Consider the following 15,987-nt stretch of genomic DNA (forward strand, 5'->3'; position numbering starts at 1 on the left):
CACGGCAGTCACTTGCGACGTCTCACTTGGCCAACCCAGGCCGGTCGTTCCTGCAACCTGGCGCCGCCGCATCTTCGACGCGCTCCACAGGCTCTCCCATCCGGGTTCCCGCGCATCCGTTAAACTCCTCTCCCAGCGCTTCGTCTGGCGCGGCCTCAGCAAAGATGTTCGGACTTGGGCCAACTCCTGCCTCGCCTGCCAACGGGCTAAGGTGCAGCTGCACACAAAAGCACCCCTGGGAGACTTCGAGGTACCCAGCCGCCGCTTCGACCATGTACACGTCGACATCGTCAGTCCTCTGCCGCCATTGCAAGGCCAAACTTATCTTCTCACGATGGTCGACCGCTACACACGCTGGCCTGAGGCAGTGCCGCTGACCTCCACCACCACAGCCGACATCGCCAGGGCGTTCGTTAACACCTGGGTCGCGAGGTTCGGCGTACCGGCCGACATAACCTCCGACAGAGGCGCCCAGTTCACCTCCGAACTCTGGACGGCCACAGCACGCAACCTCGGGGTGACGCTCCACCGAACTACGGCGTACCACCCGCAGGCCAATGGGCTGTGTGAACGCTTCCACAGGTCACTCAAGGCCTCACTTCGCACCAGCCTGCAGGACAGTACCTGGACTGACCGCCTACCGTGGGTGCTACTAGGCCTACGTACCGCGGTCAAGGAAGACCTCCAGTCCTCAGCAGTGGAGTTAGTCTACGGACAACCGCTGCCCGTACCAGGCGAATTCCTTCCGGAGGCTACCACGCCTTTGTCGGCCGAACAGCAGCGGCTCAACTCTTTCTCTTCCGCTCAACAGTTCGCCCCACTTCCGGTCAACCGACACGGTGAACTCGCACCTTACGTCCCGCCAAACTTACAGCAGGCACGCTTCGTCTTCGTGCGACACGACGCACACCGCGGACCCCTGCGACCCCCGTACGACGGATCGTACGAGGTACAACAAACCGGGGACTTCAAGCTGCGACTCGGCGACAGGGTCGAAACGGTCTCCATCGACCGACTCAAACCAGCACACACAGAACCAGGGGAACAGGTCCCCGTGGCCCGACCTCCAACTAGAGGCCGTCCCGCCAGCAAGCTAGCACAGCCGGCGGCGAACCACCCGGCCCCACCAACTAGACCGGCGGCCACTCAGAGCCGCTCCGGCAGAACCATTAGACCACCGTCACGACTCGTCTACTCCTCCTAAGCGGATTATGGGGGGAGCTCTGTGGCGACATGCCACCATTGGACATAATCCGCTTACGGCGGCACGGACAGTTTACGCAGGCGCACTGCCGGCAGCAGCCGCCCCCAGCCGTGGGCCCTTTCCACCGGCAGCTTGTTTCCCGTAGGGACAGGCTGCCGGGAGCACTTCCTGTCTGGGGAGTATTTAAGTGGTTGCGTGGGCTTTTTAAGCACTTGTTTTGCCATGATGTAAATTAAAGCAGTTGTGTTCCATCAACTCTGGTCTCGACTCCCATGTTTGCCGCGATATCTGTGTTTGTGTAAATGGTTACCTACAAAGACTACTTTGCCAGGTTACAGCTGCCAAAGGAATGTCTTGTTTGATAAGAAAACAACACCGTCGCAGTGTGTTGGAAGGCCTTTGTCTGTTCATTTATCCTCAGAAGTTTTATTCGGTAACTGTCTTTCAGACTAATGATCTGATTGACAGATGTAACAAGAGTCACATTGGCTGTACTTTCCAGGCCTTACATATAGAGACAGTTTAGTGTTGTGTCTTCAGGAAGAAAGGCTGACAGCTGACAGCCACAGCCAAGGTAGAACAACTTCTGGTGCCACCAAGACTTAGGGGGAGAAATTCGGTATAGCCCCGTTTGGGGCGCTAAAACTTTTTAAACGTTGAAGAATTAGCGGCAGACGCTAATCATTGTCGACTCCCGTGAAATTCATTGTTAGCGTGTGCAACGCACCGTTAATGGCACCGACGCAAAATTGCCTTTTGCTTTAGCGCCTCGCGCCAACAATGCCAGTAAGAGGAGGTGTTGTGCACTTGGAAGTGCGCTGCAGGAGCGGTAATTAAAGGGAATGCTTCCGTGTCGCTTGAACATCACGAAAAAGGCGCTTTCAGTGATCGCACTGTTTAATACTTGCACCAGTCTGCTGCCTGTGCAACATTTTTTACACCTTTTGCTCAAACATCTCCAAATGCTGCGCAGTCTGAAAGTGATGGGGGCTGCAATGGCAGTCGCCCAGGTCATGTTGAAAAACACCACTGATGACTATGAGGTTATACAGCGTGATTGGCCCTTCCCTTTAAGAGATTGAAGCAGCCTGTGTGATTAAAGAGTACCGTTTGGACTCCGCATGACCTTCTTTATCGCACTGCCGGTAGCGCCCCGCTCTCAGAGGTTAGCGCCCTAACTTAGGGGTGTAGCGCTTGATTTAGCGCTCCACTCCCCTCTTGGAGCGCTAACAGTGAATCTGTGTGCAGACTTTAAGAGTAGTTGAACGTTAGACACAGAATTATTATCCACAATTACCACCCAAGATCAAATACACTACTATTTTTGTCATTTTAATGCATCACCTGTTGTAAAGTAAACCAGCTGGTGGAACACTTGTCATTGTGTGAGAGGCGCTGGAGGCCTAGGCGCTAACAGTTAGCGTCAGCGCTAATTCGCCACTGAAGGTCACGTGCAGCTTTGGATTCGCCACGGCTGGGTGCTCACCCCTTAACGCCCTGTTAGCGCCCCCTCCAGGCACTAACAGGAGGCCCTAACCTACTGAATTTTGCGGCCTTAGTAACTATTTGTCTGCTATACGGACACAGCTTGTTAGGTGAAGAATCTTACTTTATTATAACTATAATATTGTATAAATATTATAATAAGCAATACTCTTCTTTACTCAGAGAGTGGTGAGAATGTGAAACTTGCTACCGCATTGATTGGTTGAGGTCAATAGCATAGATATATTTAAGGGAAAACTAGATAATGACATGAGTGAGGAAGGAAGAGAAGGATATGCTGATAGGATGAGATGAAGTAAGGTGGGAGGAAGCTCGTGTGGAGCACAAGCACCGGCATAGACCACCAAATGGCTTGTTTCTGTGCTATGTAAATATTCGTTTGTAGAATCTCTTATATAATGAATAGTTCATTATATGAGTGGTATTATTGTGGAATCTACATATTAAAATAATAAAGCCTGACCTCAGGGGGATTAAGGTGTGTGGAGTGTTTCATCGACGGGCTCGCACAAAACTGGAAATAAGCATAAAACATAACAAATGTTTTACCAGCTGGTTTACTTTACAACAGGTGATGCATTAAAATGACAAAAATAGTGGTGTATTTGATCTTGGGTGGTAATTGTGGATAATAATTCAGCATCTAACCTTCAAATACTCTTAAAGTCTGCACACAGGACATTTCTAGTCAGCCTACATTATCAATTACTTTGCAAACAAACATTCATTATAGTTTAGGTGCTGGAAAAGGTCAATCTCAGGATCACAACCTTTATTTGGAAGTATTTAGACAAGTACCAATCAGGTTCATCGCTTACTAACTTCATTAATAGAAGAATTCTAATTCTGGCTTTTACACTAGTGATTAACTAATGCTGATACATCTTGTGAATCCATCTTAGATACAAATTAATGATGGATTGTGAGGTATATTAGTTGATCTGGGAGTGAGGGCTCATCAATATGGATAAATCTTCAAAGTCCTATTAATTTCCCATGGGAGTAAAAATTAACATAGTGGGCCAGAATTTGTGGTGGGTGTGACAGCGTACTCTCAGAGTACACTGTCACACCGCCTTTGAAATGGACCGCAAGGGCGGGATTAATGCACACGCTAAATCCAGAACTTGCGATCTATCAAGTTCCGACTTGACAGATCAGCCGCTGCAACTGTCAAATCTTTATTGCTGGTGCAGAGTTGGGCTAATTGCCCACCAACTTCCCAGTAATTACACAGGGAAATTTTATGGCTGGTGCAAACAGGTGCAAGAGCCTGCTTGCACAGGGTAAGGGGGGGGGGGCGGGTTGGATATGCAGCAGCTTGAAATATACACCAGTTATTAATTTAAAAATCTTCAAAATAAATATCTATATCCACCTAACGAAAAGATGCCACTTTCACCCATAGAAAAAATGGAAAAGAACAAGTATCTAATGTTTTTGGATAACTGTTTGAAATGCTGTGACTTAGCTGACTGCTCCCTGAGGCTTTCATGATTTGAACCAATTTAACAAATTATTAATGAAATACAATTTGCTTGCAGTGAAACTTTTGCACACAAGAAACCTAGAAACACAAGCTGGATACTTACATCGCCTCCGCTAAAGTTAAGCATTCATCTGGGGTGAATGGGAGACTTGTTGTATCCGTGTGTTAATGGAGACACGGAATGCAGGAGTTGGTTTAACAGGTGTTTACTGAACAAAGTCTGGAGGTGAACTAAAAGATACAAGACGCTATACAGGCTTATATACCCGAGTGGTCACTACCGGTATTACAGTACGCAGGGGCTCTTAAAGGTACATACACTACAATTCCTCCCCTTTTAGATAATTAGTACATAACATTTTAAGTAATCATTAATTAACATGTTTACAAGAACAATAATCTACACATTTGCTGCAGTTAATCAATTATAAGTCAGTCTCTCTGGAGGCTTCATGACTCGGTCCGGATAACGCCTCGGTGGTGTAGTAGTTTTCGGTGGTGTAGTAGGTTCTTTTGGCAAGGTCGATTCGGCTTGAATGCCAGTGTCGGGTTCATCTGGTTCCAGTATCACCGGATCGGAGGTAGATACTATGGGTATCTCTGCTTCATCATTAGGCGTATAGAGTTGTGGCGTAGGTTGTCCCTTTTCGGATGACTCTATGATCTGGTCAGCATGGCGCCTTATTATGCTTTCACCAATGTCCACGGTATACATCAGCGGTCCGAGTCGTGTGCAAATAGTTCCAGGCTGCCATTTCTCGGTACGGTAGTCCCAGGCCAAAACTTGTTGACCTATCTGGAAGGTTCTAGTTGGCCTTTCATTCATGCCTTGAAATTGCCAGTTCTGTACATCCCTTCTGATGTTTGGCTTGATCAAATCCATCCGGCATCTTAGTCTTCTATTGAAAAACATCATGGCGGGAGTTTAGTTTGTAACCACATGTGTTGCATTCCTGTATGCAAACAAGAAGTTATCTACCTTATGTTGTAGATTTATGTCTTCATTACCCATGGCCTTTATGGCCTTCTTGAAGGTCTGGACAAACCTTTCAGCCAATCCATTGGTGGCGGGATGGTATGGGGCGGACGTGTAGTGCTTAACCCCATTGTTTTTTAAGAACTTCCTGAATTCTTCGGACACAAATTGCGGTCCATTATCAGAACAGATCTGTTCAGGGAGCCCATTCCTGGCAAATATGGTCCTTAATACTGTGATGGTTTTTTCCGTGGTGGTGGAGGACATCTTTATTACCTCCGGCCACTTGGAGTGTGCATCAACCGCAATTAAGAACATTGAGTCCATAAATGGACCAGCAAAGTCGATGTGTACCCTTTGCCATGGAGATGAGGGCCACTCCCATGGATGTAGAGGGGCTTGTGGTGGGGCGTTTTGGACCTTCTGGCATCCAAGACAGCTCTTGGTCATTTCTTCGATGTCTCCATCGATACCTGGCCACCACACAAACGCTCTGGCTAGTTTCTTCATTTTCACTCCACCCAGATGCCCCTCGTGAAGCTCCTTTAGCACTTTATCCTGGAGTTTGGGTGGAATCACTACTCTGGATCCACACATCAAGGTTCCTCAGCACACTGACAGCTGTTCTCTTCTTTGCGAGAATGCTGGCAACAGTGGTTCGCCATGTGCTGGCCATCCCTTCACCGTTAAATTGTAGACTCGTGAGAGAGTCGGGTCATTTCTCGTTTCCTTTTCAATGGTAGAATTTGTTACTGGTAGACATTCTACTATGGTTGAGTGGAACATCTCCACTGGGTCCACTGTAGGTGCCTCTTCTACTGTTGGCAACGGTAGGCGCAATAAACCGTCAGCATTCCCATGCTGTTTTGATCCTTTGTATTCTATGTCATATTGGTGTGCCCCTAGGAAAAGGGACCACCTCTGTAGCCTTTGCGCTGTCATAATGGGAACGCCCTTTTTAGGGTTGAATATGGAGACGAGGGGTTGATGGTCAGTCAACAAGGTAAATTTTTGGCCGTGTAGGTAATGGTTGAATTTCTTCACTCCCCACACCAGGCTGAGTGCTTCCCTGTCGATCTGGGCATAGTTACGCTCAGCTGAGTTCAATGAGCGTGACGCAAAAGCTATCGGCCGCTCCGAGCCATCAGGGAATTTATGCGATAATACCGCTCCTACGCCGTAAGGGGATGCATCGCACGCCAGTCTGATTGGCAGTGATGGGTTGTAATGAGCCAACACTTCCTTGGAGGTGATCAAGCCTTTGCATTTATGGAAGGCACGTTTACAGTCTTCGCTCCATTTCCAAGTTACTCCCGTTTGTAGCAGTGCGTTAAGAGGGTGCAGAACAGTTGACAAGTTCGGTAAAAATTTATGATAGTAATTTATCAATCCCAGGAATGACCTTAATTGTGAGACATTTTCAGGTGCTGGGGCTTTTATGACCGCTTCAATTTTTTCAGGAGACTTATGCAACCCTTCTTCGTTAATTATATGGCCACAATATAATATTTGTTTCTGGAAAAATTCGCACTTGGGGCGATTTGCTCGTAGGCCCCGTTCTCTCAGCCTAGTGAGCACCTGCTCCAAATTGGCAAGGTGCTCGTTGTCGTTTTCTCCTGTTACAAGGATGTTGTCTAGGTAGCACTGAGTCCCCGGAATCCCTTGCAGGACTTGCTCCATAGCTCTTTGCCAGATAGCTGGAGCTGATGCTATTCCGAAAACCAGTCGATTGTACTGGTACAGGCCTTTGTGTGTGTTTATCGTGAGATACTTTTTAGAGGCCTCCTCAACCTCCATCTGTAGATATGCCTGTGCCAAGTCAATTTTGGTGAAACGTTTCCCTCCGGATAGTGAGGCGAAAATATCTTCTATCCTTGGAAGAGGATACTGTACCGTGTGAAGGACCGGGTTTACAGTCACCTTGAAGTCCCCACAGATGCGAATTTTTCTCTGTTCTTCAGATTTATCATTATTCAACGTTTTCTTCATGACCGGGACGATGGGTGTTCCCACTCGCTCCAATCTACCTTGGATAACACGCCTGCTTTTTCCAAATTCTCCAGCTCTGCCTCGACTGCTGGACGAATTGCGTATGGCACCGGCCTTGCCTTAAAAAACTTGGGAATTGCCGCATCTTCCACTTTTATTGAGGCGGTGACGCCTTTCAAGGTTCCTAGTTCCTGTTGAAACACTTCTTTGGCGTTAGCCAAGATGTCTTTTAATCGTTCAGGTATGACATCATCATCATTTTTTTTCTTACTGGTCACCGTCAGTGCCTGAATGGAGTGCCAGTCTAAACGTATCTTCCTGATCCATTCACGTCCCAACAACGGTGGACCACCATCTTGCAGAACGTATAAATAAAACTTCTGTATTTCCTTGCCGTTGTATACAACAGGCACCTTTATTTTCCCTCTGGGGTATACTTTCTGCCCCGAAAATGTCTTCAAGATAATGGATGTGTCTTTCAAAGGTATATGCGGAAATAGCCGCTCGTAATCCCGTCGACTTATGACGGTCAGAGCTGATCCTGTATCTAGCTCCATTTTAATTGGGGACCCCGCTATCGTGAGGGTAACCCAAATGGTCTGGTAATCCTCTTTGGCAATTACATTATGTAATTTGAGACAGCTTAGTCTCTTGTTTCCGGAGTCGCTATCACTCTTCTGGTCTTCGGAGCTACTGTCCGTCATCATTTGTACCTTTCTGTACTTTTCCTTATTGATTTTTTTTCTGTCAGTGGATTTTTTGTTTCCAGATCGGCAAACATGTGCAATGTGTCCCATCTTTCCACATTGCTTGCATGCTTTGTCCTTGAACCAGCAGTCCCTCTGGTCATGGGTGGATCTGCCGCAGAGATAACATCTCTCGAAACCCCGTGTCATTTCATGGGTGCCAAAGTCCTGTGGCTTTTGCTGTATCTCTGCAGCTCCTGTTGCTGCTGCTTCGTATGATACAGCCACACTGAAAGCCTTGTCCAGTGTCAAATCTTTCTCAGAAGGTAGCCTTTTCTGTGTTCCTTCACTTAGGAGACCGCAGATGAATTTGTCTCGTAGAGAATCTGCCAGTCCTGCCCCGAATTGGCAGTGCTTTGACAGCTTTCTTAAGTCGGTGAGGTAATCAGCGTTACTTTCATTCTTGTGCTGATTCCTCCTGAAGAATTTGAATCGTTCCGCTATCAGCAGCGGTGTTGGGTTTAAGTGCTCCTGCAGGGGATCAACAATTTCCTTAAAATTCTTGTCCATCGGTTTGGCTGGAGTGATTAAGTTTCGTAACAGTCCGTATGTCCTTGCGCCCATCAGATTTAGAAGTACCGATGCCTTTTTATCATCCTCTACTTCATTCGCTGTGCAATATACCTCCACTCTTTCCACATATGTGGTCCAATCCTCTATATCAGTATCGAAAGCAGTAATATTGCCAGTCTTAGGCATCCTGAAAATCAAAAATGGCGCCTCCCGCGCTTTCCTTTCTTCCCTGCCGAGAAGAAATGGCGCCTCCCGCGCTTTCCCGCCGCTGCCGCTGCTGACAACGCTGTTCTCCGCGGTTTTTTATTTTCACAGATATTTTTAATAGTTGGAGACTCATTACCGCCGGACTCCCTCTGCTTGGTCCGAATGCCGACCTGCTTTGCAGCACCGGCCGTCTCCCGAGTGCTCCACCCTCCATCTCTGTTTGCCTCCGCCTTCCGACTCGCTGCTCGGCTCCGCTGCAGAGCCACCCGATCGAGCCCCAGCCCGCCGCCCAGGAAGGATTAGTGCAGTACCTGCCACCAGCCCGGCTAACTGGTGAAACCACAGTTTTTTTTTTTCTTTGACCTTCGTCTGAGGAATCGATCTCCTTGAGGTGCTGCCGAATTGCAGGTAAGTCCGTTTCCAATTCGTTGCCACTGTTGTATCCGTGTGTTAATGGAGACACGGAATGCAGGAGTTGGTTTAACAGGTGTTTACTGAACAAAGTCTGGAGGTGAACTAAAAGATACAAGACGCTATACAGGCTTATATACCCGAGTGGTCACTACCGGTATTACAGTACACAGGGGCTCTTAAAGGTACATACATTACAAGACTGATTTATTAATTAATATAACTGTGGTGAGTGAGACTAAAAAATCATGAATGGGCATCGGATATTTCTGTTTGCTGATTGGCGCACCGCCCCATGTGACCCCAGGTACACTTACGTACATGGTGCGCCCCTGGGATCCGTGGGCCACTATATTGCACTCAACTCCGCAGCGAAACAACACAAGTTTTCGAAGGGTCCTCGCACCAGGTAAGTGCGGATTTCTTTCGGAGGCCGGCGGCGTACTCCTTTGCTATGCTGCTGACCGCATTTTCAGGGCCAATAACTTGCATTGAGAGGGACTTTTAGAAGTGTGTTACAAATATGTTTGGGTGCTGCCTCTCCTTTTGCCATTCATTGTCTTACGAAACTGTAATTAATAGTTCACTTGTCTAATTAATTAATGGTTCATAGGATTTATTTTTAAATAGCCTTCATTGCAATGAAATTAAAGATCACAAGTGGCAAGCCATCCCGAAGACACATTTAGCAACTCAATCAAGAAAGAGTGTGAATTTGTGACTTGTTCCTAACCCTTAGCTGGAAGACTTTGAAGAAGTGTCAAGCACAAAATGTTGGCCAGCTAAGAACAAAGGAACATGAATCAGACATTGGTCTGTAATAGTCTGCTCTGTTACCTAAGATCCTGGAATCAGTCGCTACCTGCTCAGTTGATTTTCCCTTCAGAGGTTCCATTATTTTTGAACAGCATCTAATTGATGTTCCTTTGTTCTTCAGCCTTTTAGTTGATTTCAATTAGAGTTAAACACAAGGAACAGCTAAAGAAAGCAAAGGCTGCTATTAGATCAGCTAAAAGTATAATGGAAAAAGGGATCATAAACCATTGTGGAAGTAATGGGAAAAGCTTTTTCAGTTGTGTGAAGAGTCAGAGAACTGTCAAAGACTGTATTGGGCCATTGAAGGGTCGGCAAGGAGAGGTTAAGAAGGACTCACTGGGTATGGCAGAAATATTAAATGAGTATTTTGCATTGGCCTTCACGCTTGAAGACAATGCTCAACTGTTAGAATTTAATGATGCTGTTAATAAGACTAATAATATTAACATAAATGAATATATTGTTTTAGATAGAAGTAAGAACCTACAAATAGATAGGCAGTGATGTGCCTCAATAATTCCGAGACTCGAAGTTAGCAGAACAAAAACAAGGCTTTTATTAACTTAGAACGTAACACGTAAGAGAGAGAGATGCCTTCCTTCTGGAGACTGAGGCCAGACTGAACTAGCTTACAAGCGGGGCCAGGTATGGGCGGAGCCCTACACACAGCACATTCCAGCACATTCCAGTATACAATACAGCACATTCCAGTACACAATAAAATGAGGTCTGGGGGAAGGGAAATGACACTGAAACCAATCTCAGTCACAGGCAGTGGTGAATGGAATATTTCATCACATTCACCCCTTCTATAGATTTAGTCTGTTCGGGGGTTTGATAGTCTTCTGCGACCGACGTGGCTGTTGCGGTGCCGCGGGTGTCGGCTGGGTGTCCCCGGTAGCCTCCTGGGTCTCTGCTGGGGGTGCCGCCAGGGTTGTTGAAGGGGTAGTTGGTGGGGGTGCCGTTGGTCGGTGTTCTTCCGGGGGTGATGAAAGGGTAGTGGGTGGGTAAGAGTTGCTGTGATCGTCGTTGCCGCTATTGCCGTGGTTGTTGTCGATGCCGGCTGGGGCGACGTCTTTTATGGACACGGTGTCCTCCCTTCCGTCGGCGTGCCGGACATATGCGTATTGGGGGTTGGCGTGGAGTAGGTGTACTGGCTCCATGAGAGGGTCCGTCTTGTGGCCCCTCACATGCCTTCGCACAAGTACCGGACCTGGGGTGGAGAGCCATGACGGCATGGATACGCCTGAGGTGGATTTCCAGGGAAAGACAAACATTCATTCATGGGGCGTGGTATTAGTGGCCGTACACAATAGCGACCGTATCGAATGGAGCACATCCGAGAGGACTTCCTGCCAGCGGGAGATAGGGAGGCCTTTGGTCCTTAGAGCTAGAGTGACTGCTTTCCATACTGTCCCGTTCTCTCGCTCCACTTGGCCTTTACCCCGGGGGTTGTAGCTGGTGGTACGGCTCGTGGCGATCCCCTTGGACAGCATGTACTGGCGTAGCTCTTCACTCATGAAGGACGCCCCCCTATCCGTATGGATGTAGCTCGGCATACCAAACAGGCAGAACAGGCTGTTGAGGCATTTAATGACCGAGGCGCTGGGCATGTCTGGGCAGGGGAAGGCGAATGGGAACCGGGAGTATTCATCCACAATGTTCAGGAAGTAAACATTGCGGTCGACGGACGGGAGGGGGCCCTTGAAATCTAAGCTGAGCCGCTCAAAGGGCCGTGTAGCTTTGATTAAGTGGGCTCTATCTGGGCGGTAGAACCGAGGCTTGCACTCAGCGCAAGTGCGGCAGTTCCTGGTCAGGGACCGAACTTCCTCAATCGAGTAGGGTAAGTTACGGGACTTTATGAAGTGGAACAGCCGCGTGACCCCTGGGTGGCAGAGGTCGTTGTGGAGGGTCTGTAGCCGATCCCCGGTGGCGCTGGCACACATCCCTCGTGAGAGGGCGTCAGGGGATTCGTTAAGGGCCCCTGGCCGGTAAATGATGTCGTACTCAAAGGTGGAGAGCTCGATCCACCACCTAAGAATCTTATCATTTTTAATCTTCCCCCTCTGTTTATTACTGAACATAAACGCTACCGACCGCTGGTCGGTAAGTAGGGTGAAGCGTTTGCCGGCTAGGTAGTGGCGCCAGTGGCGCACTGCCTCCACGATGGCTTGGGCCTCCTTTTCCACGGAGGAGTGTCTGATCTCGGGCCCTTGGAGGGTCCTCGAGAAGAAAGCTACGGGCCGCCCCGCCTGGTTGAGGGTGGCCGCCAAGGCGAAATCAGACGCATCACTTTCCACTTGAAATGGAGTGTTCTCGTCCACTGCCTGTAGCGTGGCCCGCTCAATATCCTGCTTAATGCTTTTGAAGGCGGCGTGGGCCTCAGCAGAGAGCGGGAAAGAGGATGCTTTCAAGAGGGGGCGGGCTTTGTCGGAGTAGTTGGGGACCCATTGGGAATAATAAGAAAATAACCCCAGGCACCTTTTCAGGGCTTTGGGAGTGTTGGGCAGGGGCAGCTCCCGTAGGGGGCGCAATCGGTCGGGATCTGGTCCGATTTCCCCATTCTCCACCACGCTGCCTAGTATGCAGAGGCGCGTGGTGTTGTAAACGCACTTGTCCTCGTTGTAGGTGAGGTTGAGTTTTTGTGCAGTTTTCAGGAACCTCTCGAGTTTCGAGTCGTGATCCTGCTGGTTGTGACCGCAGATGGTGACGTTGTCGAGGTAGGGGAAGGTTGCCTGCAAGTGGTGGTCATCGACCATGCGGTCCATCTCCCTCTGGAAGACCGAGACCCTATTCGTCACCCCAAAGGGGACTCTGAGGAATTGGTAGAGGCGTCCGTTCGCCTCGAAGGCGGTGTACGGGCGGTCCTGTGGTCTAATAGGGAGCTGGTGGTACGCTGACTTGAGGTCGATGGTGGAGAACACCCGGTATTGGGCGATTTGGTTCACCATTTCTGATATGCGGGGTAGCGGGTAGGCGTCTAGTAGGGTGTACCTGTTGATCGTTTGACTATAGTCGATCACCATCCGTTTCTTCTCGCTACCCCTTACCACTACCACTTGGGCGCACCACGGGCTGTTGCTGCGTTCAATAATGCGCTCTTTCAGGAGCCTGTCTACCTCGGTCGCGATAAACCGCCTGTCCTCCCAGCTGTACCTCCTGCTTTTGGTCGCTATTGGCCGGCAGTTAGGGGTAAGGTTCGCGAATAGCGAAGGCGGCTTTACCTTCAGGGTAGCCAGACCGCACACTGTGAGGGGCGGCTGGGACCCACCGTACTTGAGCGTGATGCTTTGGTGGTTGCACTGGAAATCCAGGCCCAAGATCACGCTCGCACATAGGTTCTTCATGATTAATACTTTAAAATTATCATATACAGTTCCGTTAATGCACAATTGTACCGTGCAGTAACCCAGAATGGTCGATGTCTGGGTTTTGTCAGCCATAGAGATGGTACCCTGAGTAGGGACCACCTTTAGGGAGAGTTGTTGTGCCAGTTCTGGGTGGATAAAGCTCTTCGTGCTTCCACTGTCAATTAAGCATTTAACCCGGCACCCGTTTACCTCGATGTCCACCATTGATCTGGATAGCGGGTGCGGCCTGGTCTGGTCCACTGTGACCGATGCCACTTTGGGCCCTGATCGATACAAGATGGCGTCCACGCTGTCTGCTCACAAGATGGCGGACCCCACGAGGTCAGGCAAGATGGCGTCCAAGATGGCCGCTCCCACGGCGCACACGCGGCGGTGGCGTGTTTTCCGGCGGTTGGTTTTCCGGCGGGGTTCCCCCTGCACACCTTCCCGAAGTGCCCCTTCTTACCGCACTTAAAGCAGGTGGCGCCTTTCGCCGGGCACAGGTTTCTGGTGTGCTTTGGCTGCCCGCAGAAGTAGCAGTTGGGTCCCTGATGCGTCGCGGCTGTCGTAGGGCTTCTGGGGGGAGAGCGGGGCCCAGCCGGTGTCGGGCTGTCGGGCGGGGAAGATGCCTTCCAAGATGGCGGTGCCCTCGGTGCGCACGTGGCGGCGTGGACGGCGCGGGCTGAAGAGTAGGCGTCCGAGTTTCTCTGGGCCACATCCAGGGATCGCGTGGTGTCCGCAGCCTGTTTCAGGTCCAACCCCATTTTTTCCAGCAGTCTTTGCCGGATGTAAGTGGAGCTGAGGCCTGTGATGAAGGCATCGCGAACAAGCTCATCAGTGTACACTGCGGCTTTTACATCTCGGCACTTGCAGTCTTTGCCAAGCATTTTCAGGGTGCTTAGGAACTCCTCCACCGATTCCCCAGGTCGCTGTGCGCGGGTAGCGAGCAGGTGCCTAGCATACACCTCATTCGTAGGCTGCTGGTAATGCGCCTTTAAGATGTCGCAGGCGGCCAGGTACGTCTCGGCGTCTTGGATGAGGGGGTAAACCCGATGGCTTACCCAATTCCGCAGAATTCCGAGTCTCATCCTCGCAGCGTCCGTAGCGTCTTTGACGGCTGCGGAATTGTCCAGGAAGAATTCCATACACTCAAACCAGTGTCCGAAGCGTGCTGATGCGTCCGGAGCATGTTGATCCAAATCCAAACGTTCGGGTTTCAGGAGTTGATCCATAGTGTTGAAAAATAAGTTAATAAAATTGATGTGCCTCAATAATTCCGAGACTCGAAGTTGGCAGAACAAAAACAAGGCTTTTATTAACTTAGAACGTAACACGTAAGAGAGAGAGATGTCTTCCTTCTGGAGACTGAGGCCAGACTGAACTAGCTTACAAGCGGGGCCAGGTATGGGCGGAGCCCTACACACAGCACATTCCAGCACATTCCAGTATACAATACAGCACATTCCAGTACACAATACAATGAGGTCTGGGGGAAGGGAAATGACACTGAAACCGATCTCAGTCACAGGCAGTGGTGAATGGAATATTTCATCACAGGCAGCTGGGCTGGTCTGGGACGGCTCCGGTAGGCTGGAAGGAGGCTAATGTAGTCCACATTTTTTAAGAAGATGACAAGATGGACCCAGGTAACTATAGGCCCATTAGTTTGACATCAGTAATAGGAAAGATGTTTGAGAGAATCATTAGGGATGCAATATATGATAACTTGGACAGAGAGGGACATACAAGGGGCACCAAACATGGTTGCAAAAAAAGGTGGTCATGTCTTACAAATTTAGAATCATGGGATGGTTACAGCACAGAAGGAGGCCATTCAGCCCATCAAGCCCGTGCCGGCTCTCTGCAAGAGCACTTCAGCTAGTCCCACTCCCCCGTCCTTTCCCCGTAGCCCTGCAAACTTTTTTTCCTTCAGGTACTTATTCAATTTCCTTTGAAAGCCACTGTAGTGTCCGTGTGTAGATAAAGACACTGAAGACAGGAGTTGGTTCATAGGTATTTACTAAGCAAGTCTGGGGGGGGTTCTAAAGGATATACACAATACACAGGCTTATATAGCCCAAGTGGCAATTACCGGCATTGCGCACACCTGGGGCTCTTAAAGGCACATACACCACAATTGCTTTTAAAGGCACATACAGCACAATTCCTCCCCTTCTAGCTAACTAGTACATCATATTTTAAGTAATTATTAATTACATGTTATATGCAAAATAATATACATTGCTGTATTAATTAATTATAAGTTAGTCTCTCAGGAGGCTTCCTGACTCGGTCCGGATAACGCCTCGGGGGTGTAGTAGTTTCTGGTGGTGTAGTAAGTTCTTCTGGTAAGGCTGATTCAGCTTGAAGGCCAGTGTCGGGTTCATCGGGTTCCAGTATCACCGGATCGGAGGTAGATATGGGTATCTCTACTTCATCGTTAGATGTATAGCGTGGTGGTGTAGGTTGTCCCTTTTCGGATGACTTGATGATTTGGTCAGCATGGCGCCTTATTATGCTTTCTCCGATGTCCACGGTATACATCAGTGGTCCTAGTCGTGTGCAGATAGTTCCAGGCTGCCATTTCTCGGTACGGTAGTCCCGGGCCAAAACCGGTTGGCCTATCTGGAAGGCCCTAGTTGGCCTTTCATTCATGCCCTGAAACTGCCGGTTCTCCACGTCCCTTCGGATGTTGGGCTTGACCAAATCCAGCCGGCATCTTAGGTTTCTATTGTAGAACATCATGGCGGGAGTTTGGTTTGTAACCATATGTGTTGCAT

This window comes from Somniosus microcephalus, chromosome 1, assembly GCF_052327205.1.
Source record: "Somniosus microcephalus isolate GS21.2 chromosome 1, FLI_Smic_1.0, whole genome shotgun sequence".
NCBI classification, from domain to species: domain Eukaryota; kingdom Metazoa; phylum Chordata; class Chondrichthyes; order Squaliformes; family Somniosidae; genus Somniosus; species Somniosus microcephalus.